A 12922-nucleotide genomic window follows, 5' to 3' on the forward strand; every position below is an offset into this window, starting at 1 on the left:
ACATACCTGTTAGAATGTAAAGAAACAGCAGAGAAAAGACACAATACTGCAGTGACAGCATGTTGAATAAAGGTAATGTTGATGGTTTGTGTATTGAACTCTGTTGAATATACAAGTTTCTCTCTCTTCTATAGTTCAGTAACATCTTAGCTCCTCCCTGAGTCTCTCCGTCTCCTCTTAGATCTGTATTTTCACTTCTCTCACTTACACTTCCTCCTGGTTAACAGACTGGGAGCAGCATTGTGTACCAGCTGGAGGTGGGAAGTTGTTTCTCTTTTTTTCTTCTTCTGCTGATTCTTTTATAAATTAATTTTAAAAAAGCTAGAACATCAGCACTTCACAAACCACCTGCCATAATTACTTTTATTTGAATGAAATATATAATTATATATCTTGTCAGCCAAACAATGGAAATTAATGTTTTGCTTCAACATAATTTTCTCCAAAAGCAACAGGTAAATATAAAATGAGAGGACCTAGGATTGAACCCTGTGGTACACCACAAGAAATCACAGCCTGACAGAACAACAGAGAAACTTCTTTTATAAAGATCAGAAGAAAATCAAAACCTGAGTCTGTGATGACAGCCAGTTTATGAAGATACTTGATTGAAAATGTTTCAGTTGTCAGTGATGGAGCTACAGTAACAAGGTGGGCCAAGGCAGTTTCCCTCGGTAAACAGGGACAGTGGACACAATGGGAGAGTGTGGAGAGAAGGAGGTTCAGCTGGAGCGATTTGTGGAGCATGGAAGCGAAGCAACTCAGCTTTATCATCAGAGCTACGTATGATGTCCTTCCAACACCTAGCAATCTTCATCAGTGGTTTGGTGAAGATCCACAATGTGCCCTCTGCTCCAGACCAGCTTCCCTCAAACACATATTGACAGGGTGTAAAGTCAGCCTAACTCAGGGACGTTACACCTGGCGTCATAACCAAGTCCTTAAGGGCCTTGCCTCCACCTGGAAAATAAACAAACCGCTTCCAACTCCTTACCATCAGCAGCACTTAAACCCCCGCAGGTCACGTTTGTCCGTGAGGGGGCTAAAGTAGCCAGGAGCAGCCCCACACCCTTGGAGCATGACCAGCTTCAAGCAGCCTGCAACTGGAAGATGCTGGTGGACGTTGGCTGGCGGCTTGCTTTTCCTCCAGAGATAGCAACCACTACCCTCAGACCTGACATGGTACTCTGGTCCCCATCTCCGAAGAAGGTCTTCATCATTGAACTCACTGTACCTTGGGAGGACTCAGTGGATGAAGCTTATGAGCGGAAACGGCTACGCTATGCTGAGCTAGCTGCTGAAGCACAACATTGTGGCTGGAGCACTGAAGTCCATCCGGTGGAGGTGGGGTGCAGAGTGTTCGTGGCAGCATCTACCATCAGGCGACTAAGAGATCTGGGAATCAAAGGCCAGAGCTTGCGCCAAGCTATTAAGGCAGTGTCAGAGGCAGCTGAGAGAAGCAGTCAGTAGCTGTGGATGAAGAGGCAAGACTCCTGCTGGGCCCCCGGTTGAGAGGGTGATCTGGGAGACACACTGTGGGGACTTGATCACCCCCGTGGGGCCTTCCTCAGCCGAGGGTGTCTAGTAGTAATGGCCAGAACACCCAATGAGATCTGAAGATGTGTACCCTGGATCACCCTCCACAGGAGAGAGCCCACCGGAAAACTCCACTGTGTCAACATTGTCAAGTGTGTTCTCTGGGTACGTGCTCGCACTTAAAGGACTGTTTACATCTCGTCCTGTGTTTTGGAAACATAGTGAAACACTGTGACATATGATAATCACATAAATATACACTTCCAGTGTGTTGGTTGCATTTTTGAATTAGTCTCAGAATTAGACAGTTGTTCATATGTAAGAGCATTACTCATAAATAACTGACTTCTATAAGATTGAAGGGGATTTGCTGACACAATCAATTATAATGATTTATTGCTAATGTAAATATTATCCCTCAACACACATAATTATCATCAGTTAGTGCTGAAAACAACAACGCATTTGCTCAGACTGTTTAATCTTTAGTGCTTTATTTTGTGTTGTTTTTATCACCACTACAAATCATCTAAACTGCATCATCACAAACTACTGAAGTCTAACAGTGTGTGACTCCCTCTAGTGGATGTTGTGAAGTATTGTGTTGTCTTTGCTCATAATGTTTTTGTACAGAGTTTTGGTGTTTCCTGTCACTGTGGGCTGCAGAGCACAGTAGTACACAGCAGAGTCTGTCACTGCAGCAGAGGAGATGTTCATATTGATTTGTTCGCCCTCCACTTTAATCGTCAGTCTGGGGATTTGTTTATTTCCTTCTGTTCCTGTGTGTGAGTGTGAGATGATGAACTCTGGTGGTTTTCCTGGATATTGTCGATACCAGAAGAAATAATCTAGGTTCGTTGCTTGTTTGGAGTATCTGTAGGACAGAGTAACAGTGCTGCCTTCTAAACTGTACTCTTCATTCTTGACTGGAGTGAGTTCTTCACAGCTGACACCTAAAGGAAGAGATAACTCTGTTATAACATGTTGTAAAAGTCATAATAAGTGAATGACATTCAGAAACGTTGACAGTGATCTTTTTGAAATGCAGAATGTAACATACCTGTTAGAATGTAAAGAAACAGCAGAGAAAAGACACAATACTGCAGTGACAGCATGTTGAATAAAGGTAATGTTGATGGTTTGTGTATTGAACTCTGTTGAATATACAAGTTTCTCTCTCTTCTATAGTTCAGTAACATCTTAGCTCCTCCCTGAGTCTCTCCGTCTCCTCTTAGATCTGTATTTTCACTTCTCTCACTTACACTTCCTCCTGGTTAACAGACTGGGAGCAGCATTGTGTACCAGCTGGAGGTGGGAAGGAAATGGAATATCAAATCACAGATTGTCAGCAAAACAATGGAAACCAATATTGTGTTTAAAGTAATTTGCTCTACAGGCACCATGTCATAAAAATGAGAGGACCTAGGATTGAACCCTGTGGTACACCTCAGTAAAATCACAGCCTGAGAGACTCCAGTCACAAACACAGTGTTCGTTAGTAGACATACTTCTCTACATGGGTGAACATCATTTTACCAGCTGGACATTTTTAAATATCAGACCAACAATGATGTGTTTATTCATTTAAAAATCAGTGAGGAACACAGTCAGCATACAGAGAAACATGTTATGTGTCAATAAAATCAATTAGTGATCCATATTTTAATCATTATTTGTCCAAACTGTCAGGTTGTGTGAACCAGTTTCAGCTTTAAGGATCAGTGTTGGAGCCTCTCTGTTAGCATGTCTGAGGATTTTCTCTGTGAAACTCTCATTAATTTAAACTTCTCATTATCATAAAAGACACAAACACATATTTGATGCAGTAGATTCAGTCTTCTGTGTTTTGTGGCTTTGTTGTAAGTAGTAAGACTGTTGTAACTGACTTGTTGTAAGACTGGAGACTTTATTTGGACCTCCTGTTAAAGTCTAACAGTGTGTGACTCCCTCTAGTGGATGTTGTGGAGTATTGTGTTGTCTTTGCTCATAATGTTTTTGTACAGAGTTTTGGTGTTTCCTGTCACTGTGGGCTGCACAGCACAGTAGTACACAGCAGAGTCAGACAGCTGAAGCTTCTGGATCTTCAGAGGAACTGATGTCTTGTTGAGTGTTGCATCAAATCTGTCTTCCTGAGAAACTTCAGCATCTTTTGCTCTAGAGTAGCCTCGTAGCATAAACTTTGGGTAATCATTTAGATCCTGTTTGTACCAGAACAAAGTGGGACCAGCTCTAGTTGTCTCAAATGTACAGCCAAGTGTAACTGTGTGTCCTTCAGTAGCGATGACATCTCCTGTTGGCTGGATCACTCTGTCTTCTCCTTTACACTCTGGGGAAGAAGAGAACATGCAGAGGAAGAGATGAATCAATAAAGATGATTGATTAAAGAAGAACAATCAGTAGGTTTAAAGAGTTACCTAGACAGAGAGTCAGAATCAGGATGTTTCTCAGCCAGTGTTTCATGTCTGCAGTGAGAGGGGAGGAGACAGAGGAAGAACATTGATACTCTGATGGATCTGGGCCTTCACATCATTGGTCCTTCATCTTCATCATCTGCTGAGGAACTCTCAACACTGACATCTCATCAGCCACCCTGGTACGATCATGAAATCAATGATGCTTGAGTCACAGCGCTGTTGTTGAATAAAAGGAGAAGCTGAAGTGTGTAAATGTTGAGTGAGGAGCTGTCAGGTTTTTGTACAGAGTTTTGGTGTTTCCTGTTACTGTGGGCCTCACAGCACAGTAGTACACAGCAGAGGAGATGTGCAGGTCATTGCCTTGATTTCATCCAGACAGTTTACATGGAAAGCTGGTGTCTAATCTCTGTGAGACTCTGTTGGTTCTGTACCGCTGAGCTGGAGGAGCTCAGGTGGTTTTTCAACAACACCAGAGGATCAATAATCACCACCAGTTGCTTGTTTGGAGTATCTGTAGGACAGAGTAACAGTGCTGCCTTCTAAACTGTACTCTTCATTCTTGACTGGAGTGAGTTCTTCACAGCTGACACCAGAAGTGATTCCTTCACTGCTGCAGACTTCTTTTTGTCAGCATTCTGGACCAGTTGCTCATGTGTCACATGTCATGTTGACCAACTCAAAATCAGTAATCAATGACTTGTCGTGTTCCATCACTTGTTTCCTTGCTTTCAGTACTCACCACAGCTACGTCCTTCAAACAACTCTAAATCCTCCACAGTCCACACGTCACGTCTTCAGTGTTGAACATATGTAGAAACAGACCTCAGCTGAAGGTTCACACACCCTCCTCCTCCTCAGTGGTGAAAGGTAGTTTTGAAGGGCCCCAGTACACACTAACACATATCATCTCACATGATCAGAGATCTGACGGTGGATAACATCAACACATGCATTACCCAGCAATCATCACTGTATATACTGCATGTATGTAACCAAAGACATAAGAATTAACAATTTTAATACTTTGTTTACAGTGAAAGAATAAGTATATAACTTTATTAAAGATGTCAATCAGTATTTCATAAAAAAAGAAAAATGAACATGATGGAGATGTGTTTCTCTTTTTCAACGGCAGTTACAGCCAATGTTTTTAATTTAATGAGAGTTCTTCTTTGAACACAGAAGGGCCCATTCTGCAGCCAATACATTGCCAGAGGGCCAACTCTCTCTATGGGCCCCCACCCAAAAATGAATAATGTAATACAGTGCAGGGAGAGGCAAAAACCCCACAGGCCTTGTTTAAAACCTCCTTCAAATAAAATGTTTACAAAGTTATTAAGAATTCAATCAATCAATCAATCAATCAGTTTTATTTATAAAGCCCAATATCACAAATCACAATTTGCCTCACAGGGCTTTACAGCATACGACATCCCTCTGTCCTTATGACCCTCACAGCTGATCAGGAAAAACTCTCCAAAAAACCCTTTAACGGGGAAAAAAACGGTAGAAACCTCAGGAAGAGCAACTGAGGAGGGATCCCTCTTCCAGGACGGACAGACGTGCAATAGATGTCGTACAGAACAGATCAACATAATAAATTAACAGTAATCTGTATGACACAATGAGACAGAGAGAGAGAGAGAGAGAGAGAGAGAGAGAGACAGAGAGAGAGACAGAGAGAGAGAGAGAGAGAGACGTATTATAGGGGGTCCTCCGGCAGACTAGGCCTAAGTCAGCCTAACTAGGGGCTGGTACAGGGCAAGCCTGAGCCAGCCCTAACTGAAGAATGAAGAAAGACCCCAAGCATGGGGAAGCTTAAACATTTATACCTGAGGATCGCCTCTTATGGTATGTTTCACACCCTTCTGTCTGCGGCAGGAAGCGGTGCCCCTACCCATTGTTTTCACACTCTTTCGTCTGCTGCAAGTATTGGCTCCGACCCCGTAGGGTGTGTTTCACACTTGGCGTATCCTGCAGGATTTTTCTATCTAGGTGGGAGGTTAAGAGGTCTAGACATCTGAGGTATTTGAAAACACAAAGAATACACAAAGAAAATGAAATTACAATTACAATTCCCCTCTTTTGATTATTGATTAATCACTAAAACAAAAAAAAAAGAAAAGCGAAAAATATGTATGCAAAAATTGAAGGAAAAGGAGAGAGAGAAATGACAAAAAAAAAGCAAAAACAAAAAAAAGAAAACATTATTTACAAAATGTCATCATCAGAGTCAGAGGCTGAGCTGGGGTAATGATGGGCATCAGGAATGTGAAATGAGGCTGAATTTTGATCGGCATTGTTAACATTCACATGAACATATGTGGAAGATTAGATTACCTTCTTAGTGAGTACGTTGGACAGCCATTTCAACACACACGGAATTAAGGTGCTGAGCAAAAAGAAAATAATTACAACTGGGATTATCATTGTTACAAACCATGATGACCATTGTTGGCCCCAAGACTTTAGCCAGGAGGCCCATGAGTCATTTGCTACTGGTGGGGGTCGAATGGCATCTTGCATATCTTTGATGATGTCGGTGATGTTCTCGTATTCATCAGGGACATAAAAACAAGAAACATTAAGTATTTTGCAAATACCTCCTTTTTCAGCTAAAATAATGTCGAGAGCAAGTCTGTGTTGGATAACTGCTGTTCTAATTGCAAACATTTCAGTATTGATTAAGGTAAGAGCCGCTTCAGTTTGGTTTGCTAAGGAAAGAACAGACCAAGCCAGTCCATTAATCTTGTTCAGGGCTGCAGCCGTTCCACCTCCTAGAAATAGAGACCAGCCAACATTGGTGTTGGGAGAAGTCCAGGGGTCAGCTAGTACATAACCATCATATTTGGAGGGAACACCAGTAATATCTCTGTGAACTCGAAAATGCGTGGTGGATTGAATGTTGGTGGTAGGAGCCTTCTTATGGAAGACTTTTGTATCAGTTGTAACAATTGATGAATGGCAACAACCAGACCACTGAAATAGAGGTGGCAAATCATGATAGGCCTTTCTACCGCAAGACCACATTATTTCTGGTTGGGATGAAAGCCGTTTGAATGGGCAGGCAAATCTTGTCAGGGTGTTATTAGGCCATCTGTGAGAACAACTGGTTGATGTTGTAGTATTCACAAATACTCTAGTTTCACAATTTGATCGGCCTAGGTAAGGACCTGATGATGATGTTCAACAAACACAAGTCTCTGCATGCTGTAGAGGAACTTCAAATGCCATGTTACTAGGGGTTGAATGGGAATCAATGCAGGTAATATTGGGATGTGGAGCAACTGAGACATTACTCCTGATTTGTTGGCCAGCAATCAGTAACATCATCATTCCCAGGGGGACACTGCATTTACCATGATCTTTCCTGCCCCAAGATTCTTTCACGTGGCCTTGTAACACAACATTTGCTGTCAGAGGTTTTGCTTGCCATCTAGCTGCTAAAGCATGACAAACCCAACAGTCACCAGGAATCTTCAACTCTTTTTTGTGTAAAAGAGCTAGAGCCACGGGCGATTCTAGGACCAGAGGTTTCGGGGTGCTGAGCACCCAGACAGCTGCCCGGCCAGCCAAGATAAATTTCACTGTTTTGTACATTTTAACTCAATTTCATTCCCACATTTGTGAAAGAAAAACACTTTTTGAGAACGTCTGTGACTAAACCATCAAATCTGATAAAGGTTATTTAAATGTTGAGCCACAGCAAAAGAGGAATGGAGTGGAATCATAAAAGAAACATATCGTAACCCTGATTTCTGGAGGAAGACAACTCATTTTGATACAGCAGCTCCTCAACATACACATAAACAGTATGTATGTTTCTGGGGTAAAGCAGCGCCCTATAGTGAGGACCAAAAATACCAAAAATGGACCTTGGACTTATTTTTTGGACTTCTATTTGAAATGCAATGCACAACATGTAACATTAACACATTAACAGTTATTGACTTTTTCAATGTTTGTCTCTGCCTTTTTCCTTCTTGTCTGTATTATATAATACAAATACATAAATAAAAACACACTTCAAAAAAGAAAAGTGCTTGAAATCTACAAAATAATAATAATAAATACACACAATAGGAGTTATAATGTTAATGGGCATCCAGTCAGTTAGCTAGTCAGTAGCACCTTGGCTTTAATATTAACACATGCACATGACACAACAGCTAATTCAAACAGAGGACAGTGGTACTGACCACCTGTAACGTTTCCTAGCTAGTAAAAACGTCAGCTAACTCCTACCTGAGAACATAAACAGTGACCTATGATTAAATGCAGCAAAAATGAGGACTGGTAATGATAATAATGTGTTGGTATGATAATAATGTGTTGGTATGATAATAATGTGTTGGTAATGATAATAATGTGTTGGTAATGATAATAATGTGTTGGTATGGTAATAATGTGTTGGTAATGATAATAATGTGTTGGTATGATAATAATGTGTTGGTATGATAATAATGTGTTGGTAATGATAATAATGTGTTGGTATGATAATAATGTGTTGGTAATGATAATAATGTGTTGGTATGATAATAATGTGTTGGTATGATAATAATGTGTTGGTAATGATAATAATGTGTTGGTATGATAATAATGTGTTGGTATGATAATAATGTGTTGGTAATGATAATAATGTGTTGGTATGATAATAATGTGTTGGTATGATAATAATGTGTTGGTATGATAATAATGTGTTGGTATGATAATAATGTGTTGGTAATGATAATAATGTGTTGGTAATGATAATAATGTGTTGGTATGATAATAATGTGTTGGTATGATAATAATGTGTTGGTAATGATAATAATGTGTTGGTATGATAATAATGTGTTGGTAATGATAATAATGTGTTGGTAATGATAATAATGTGTTGGTATGATAATAATGTGTTGGTAATGATAATAATGTGTTGGTATGATAATAATGTGTTGGTATGATAATAATGTGTTGGTATGATAATAATGTGTTGGTAATGATAATAATGTGTTGGTAATGATAATAATGTGTTGGTATGATAATAATGTGTTGGTATTGAGTGGTAGAAGTTAAGAAATGTGCCACATGTCACCCACTCTGGAAGGCAGCGCATTGCTCTGTGCAGGAAAGGTGGGAGGGATGGGGTGGATCAAACCATTTTTGAGGCAAGGGGGGGTGCTGTATTTTTGTTGTTAAAATATTACGTTTCAACCAAGTCCTGTATGGTTTTGACACTTTTCTAACTTGTTAAAAAGGGACATACAGTAATAATAATAATAAAAAAAAAATTTCTCAAATTTTAGGGGTGCTGGGATTCAATTTAGGGGTGCTTCAGCACCCCCAAAAACGGGCTAGAAACGCCTATGGCTAGAGCACATGCACTGTTGTCATTGCATTGTCTGAGGGCTTGTTGCACTGTGTCGCCTTTGTGATCAGCGATGTTTAAGTTGTCGAGGTGGTTGTCTTCTATCTCAGAGGTCGGCGAGGCAGTCTTAACATCTGACAGCATGTTAAGTGGGGCGTCATATGGGTCTGGTGGCCCATTGACTATGACTGTGAGTTGTCTGTACATATCAGAGCTTGGATATTCAATTCCACACCAATATGTGCCTGCATTGATTGATTGATTGATTGATTGATTGATTGAAGGCATTTACAAACAGCAATTGAGTTTGGGAGCAAAATGGAACAAAGGTATGCGCATTGGAGAGTCATCAATCAATCAATCAATCAATTTTATTTATAAAGCCCAATATCACAAATCACAATTTGCCTCACAGGGCTTTACAGCATTCGACATCCCTCTGTCCTTATGACCCTCACAGCGGATCAGGAAAAACTCCCCAAAAAAACCTTTAACGGGGAAAAAAAACGGTAGAAACCTCAGGAAGAGCAACTGAGGAGGGATCCCTCTTCCAGGACGGACAGACGTGCAATAGATGTCGTACAGAACAGATCAGCATAATAAATTAACAGTAATCCGTATGACACAATGAGACAGAGAGAGAGAGAGAGAGAGAGAGAGAGAGAAGGAGAGAAGGTGCCCGGTGTATTATAGGGGGGTCCTCCGGCAGACTAGGCCTAAGTCAGCTTAACTAGGGGCTGGTACAGGGCAAGCCTGAGCCAGCCCTAACTATAAGCTTTATCAAAGAGGAAAGTCTTAAGTCTAGTCTTAAATGTGGAGACGGTGTCTGCCTCCCGGACCGTAACAGGAAGATGATTCCACAGGAGAGGAGCCTGATAGCTGAAGGCTCTGGCTCCTGATCTACTTTTGGAGACTTTAGGGACCACGAGTAACCCTGCGTTCTCAGAGCGCAGTGTTCTGGTGGGGATGATTGTTCGACGGATCCCACTTCTGACACCAAATTGTTGTGGAAATTCTCTGCTGCTGGTGAATAATGAAATAGAGACTTCTGCCGGCCGACAAGGTTTTTATTTTCTTTGCAAAGAAAAGGTCAGTCATCACACGAGCAGTCAGAATGAAGAAAGACCCCAAGCATGGGGAAGCTTTAACATTTATACCTGAGGATCGCTTCTTAAGGTGTGTTTCACACCCTTCTGTCTGCGGCAGGGAGCGGCGCCCCTACCCATTGTTTTCACACTCTTTCGTCTGCTGCAAGTATTGGCTCCGACCCCGTAGGGTGTGTTTCACACCTGGTGTATCCTGCAGGATTTTTCTATCTAGGTGGGAGGTTAAGAGGTCTAGACATCTGAGGTATTTGAAAACACAAAGAATACACAAAGAAAATGAAATTACAATTACAACAGTAGGATTTTAAATTCAATTCTGGATTTTACAGGGAGCCAGTGTAGAGAACCTAAAACAGGAGAAATATGATGAATGAATGAATGAATGAATGAATGAATGAATGGTCTTACTAGAGCTACCTGATAATAGAGAGTTACAGTAATCCAGCCTAGAGGTAACAAAAGCGTGGACCAATTTTTCTGCATCTTTTCGGGTCAGGATAGGCCTAATTTTCACAATATTACGCAGAGAGAGTGAACTGGTCAGGCTCTGTCATATCTTAGAGAGCTCATAGTGCCATGTTATCCCACCACTGTACATTAATCTGAACAGCTGTTTGGTACAGCTCAGTTTGAGTCACTATATCTTAATGAAAAATGTGTTGAACTCAGCCTGATTTAATCGATGAAGATGATAATTATTGATTATTTACTCCATCGCTGTGTCATGATAAAAATATCCACTAGATGTCGCTGTGTCTTTAAACAATCTGCTGTTCCAGTCACTCCAGACACGAGAGCTGACTCAACAGATTTACTTTACACAAAATAATAATCATCATAATAATAATAATAACTAGAAAGGTCGAATAATGATTACAAAACATGCTCTACTAAATGCTTCATTTGTCATTTTATGGTAAAGGTAGTGAAGCTAATCTTACGTCACATTCCTTGTTAAACGATTTATGTAATGTTATCCAACACATATATACTGGAATAATTTTGTAAGTGTAATCTTTTACCAAACAGTTGACTTGTCTTTTTTCCAGTAAAGGTAGTGATGCTGAGATAATACATTTAGTTTTTATGAAATCAAAAAAGATGAATATTCACTGTTCTTAAATGTTATTTCACTTTATATTTGATGAAAATAAAAACTAGTATAATTCTTGACCTTTTCTGAGATGTTGTCAAAGTACAGTGATGATAAATATCTAGAGACATGGAAATAATTATTGTGCTGATAACACTACTGACTCCATGATGACATGTTGCTATGCTAACAGCATTATATCAGGATATGGTTTGTAATCTAGATTTTTATTTCCTTCTGTTTTTACCACTGACCATCTGCACCGTTTGGGAGATGCGTAAAGTTAAAAACAAACAAATAAACAAACAACACTGATTTTTGTTTATTGCCCAAAGGAAAAATACAAAGAAACTGTTCCCCATAGGTTTTTTTAAAGTGTGGACATTAAAGGGTTAAGTAGCCTGAAGTACTTGAGTAAATCGAGGGCTTGGAGCCAGAGGGGTGTAAGTGGCATTTTGGGCGAATATGGGTTCAATATATCAAAATAAAGGTCTCGATGAGCTCTATCCAATGGTGCCAAAAAGACCTATCTGAGATCAAACTGTATTGAATAAAGCAACAAAACAATAAAGACCTAACACAAAAGTGTGAGTAATGTTTGGAGCCAGAAGGGCGTAAGTCCACTTACACCCTTCTGGCTCTGAAAAATACATGTAGGACCCACATGTTTCAGAGCCAGAAGGGCCTAAGTGTAGTTGGTGCCCTTAAACAGCATTCAAAATGGCTGACACGGACATGGAACTGTCTGAGGCAGAAAAGATTTTGATTAATATTATGAAACAAACTGATGAATTCTATATTGAAGAAGTTGAAGGTGAGTCAGAGTGGCTTTTGAATGTATTTCCTCACAAGAGTGATGACAGTAAGACATTATCATGCTTTGAGAGCCTTACCTTGTTAGCCTAGCCTAGCATGGCTAATGTTAATCCCATTGTTTTGGTCTGATCTGGTTAACCGTGCCTGCTAGCTAGCCTAGTGTTCTGACAGAATATTCTTTTGAACTTTCTCATAATCTACTTTACCCTAGCTTCGAACTAATAGATTCAGGGCACTCATGTAGGATGTTATATTAATAAATATTAATGTGTTAATCATTAAGTGACACAGCCACATGAGGTGAGGAAGAGAGATCAACTTGAGGGACACATGGAGACAGCACAAGATGGAGGAAGTGAGTTCTGACTTGCATAGAAAATAAGTTTGAACATTCACCTTATCTAATCCTTACCCTGAATTATTAGTATCAGGGCATTCATGTAGGATATTAATAAATATTAATGATATCATTTAGGAACACAGCATGAGATGAGGGAGAGAGATGAGGAGATGGAAGAGAGAGAGGGACACATGGAGACAGCAGAAGATGGAGGAAGAGAGACAGACAGGGAGACAGATCATGCAATTGATGAGGGACACATGGAGACAG

The sequence above is a fragment of the Epinephelus lanceolatus genome, chromosome 12 (assembly GCF_041903045.1).
Source record: "Epinephelus lanceolatus isolate andai-2023 chromosome 12, ASM4190304v1, whole genome shotgun sequence".
Taxonomy (NCBI): Eukaryota; Metazoa; Chordata; class Actinopteri; order Perciformes; family Serranidae; genus Epinephelus; species Epinephelus lanceolatus.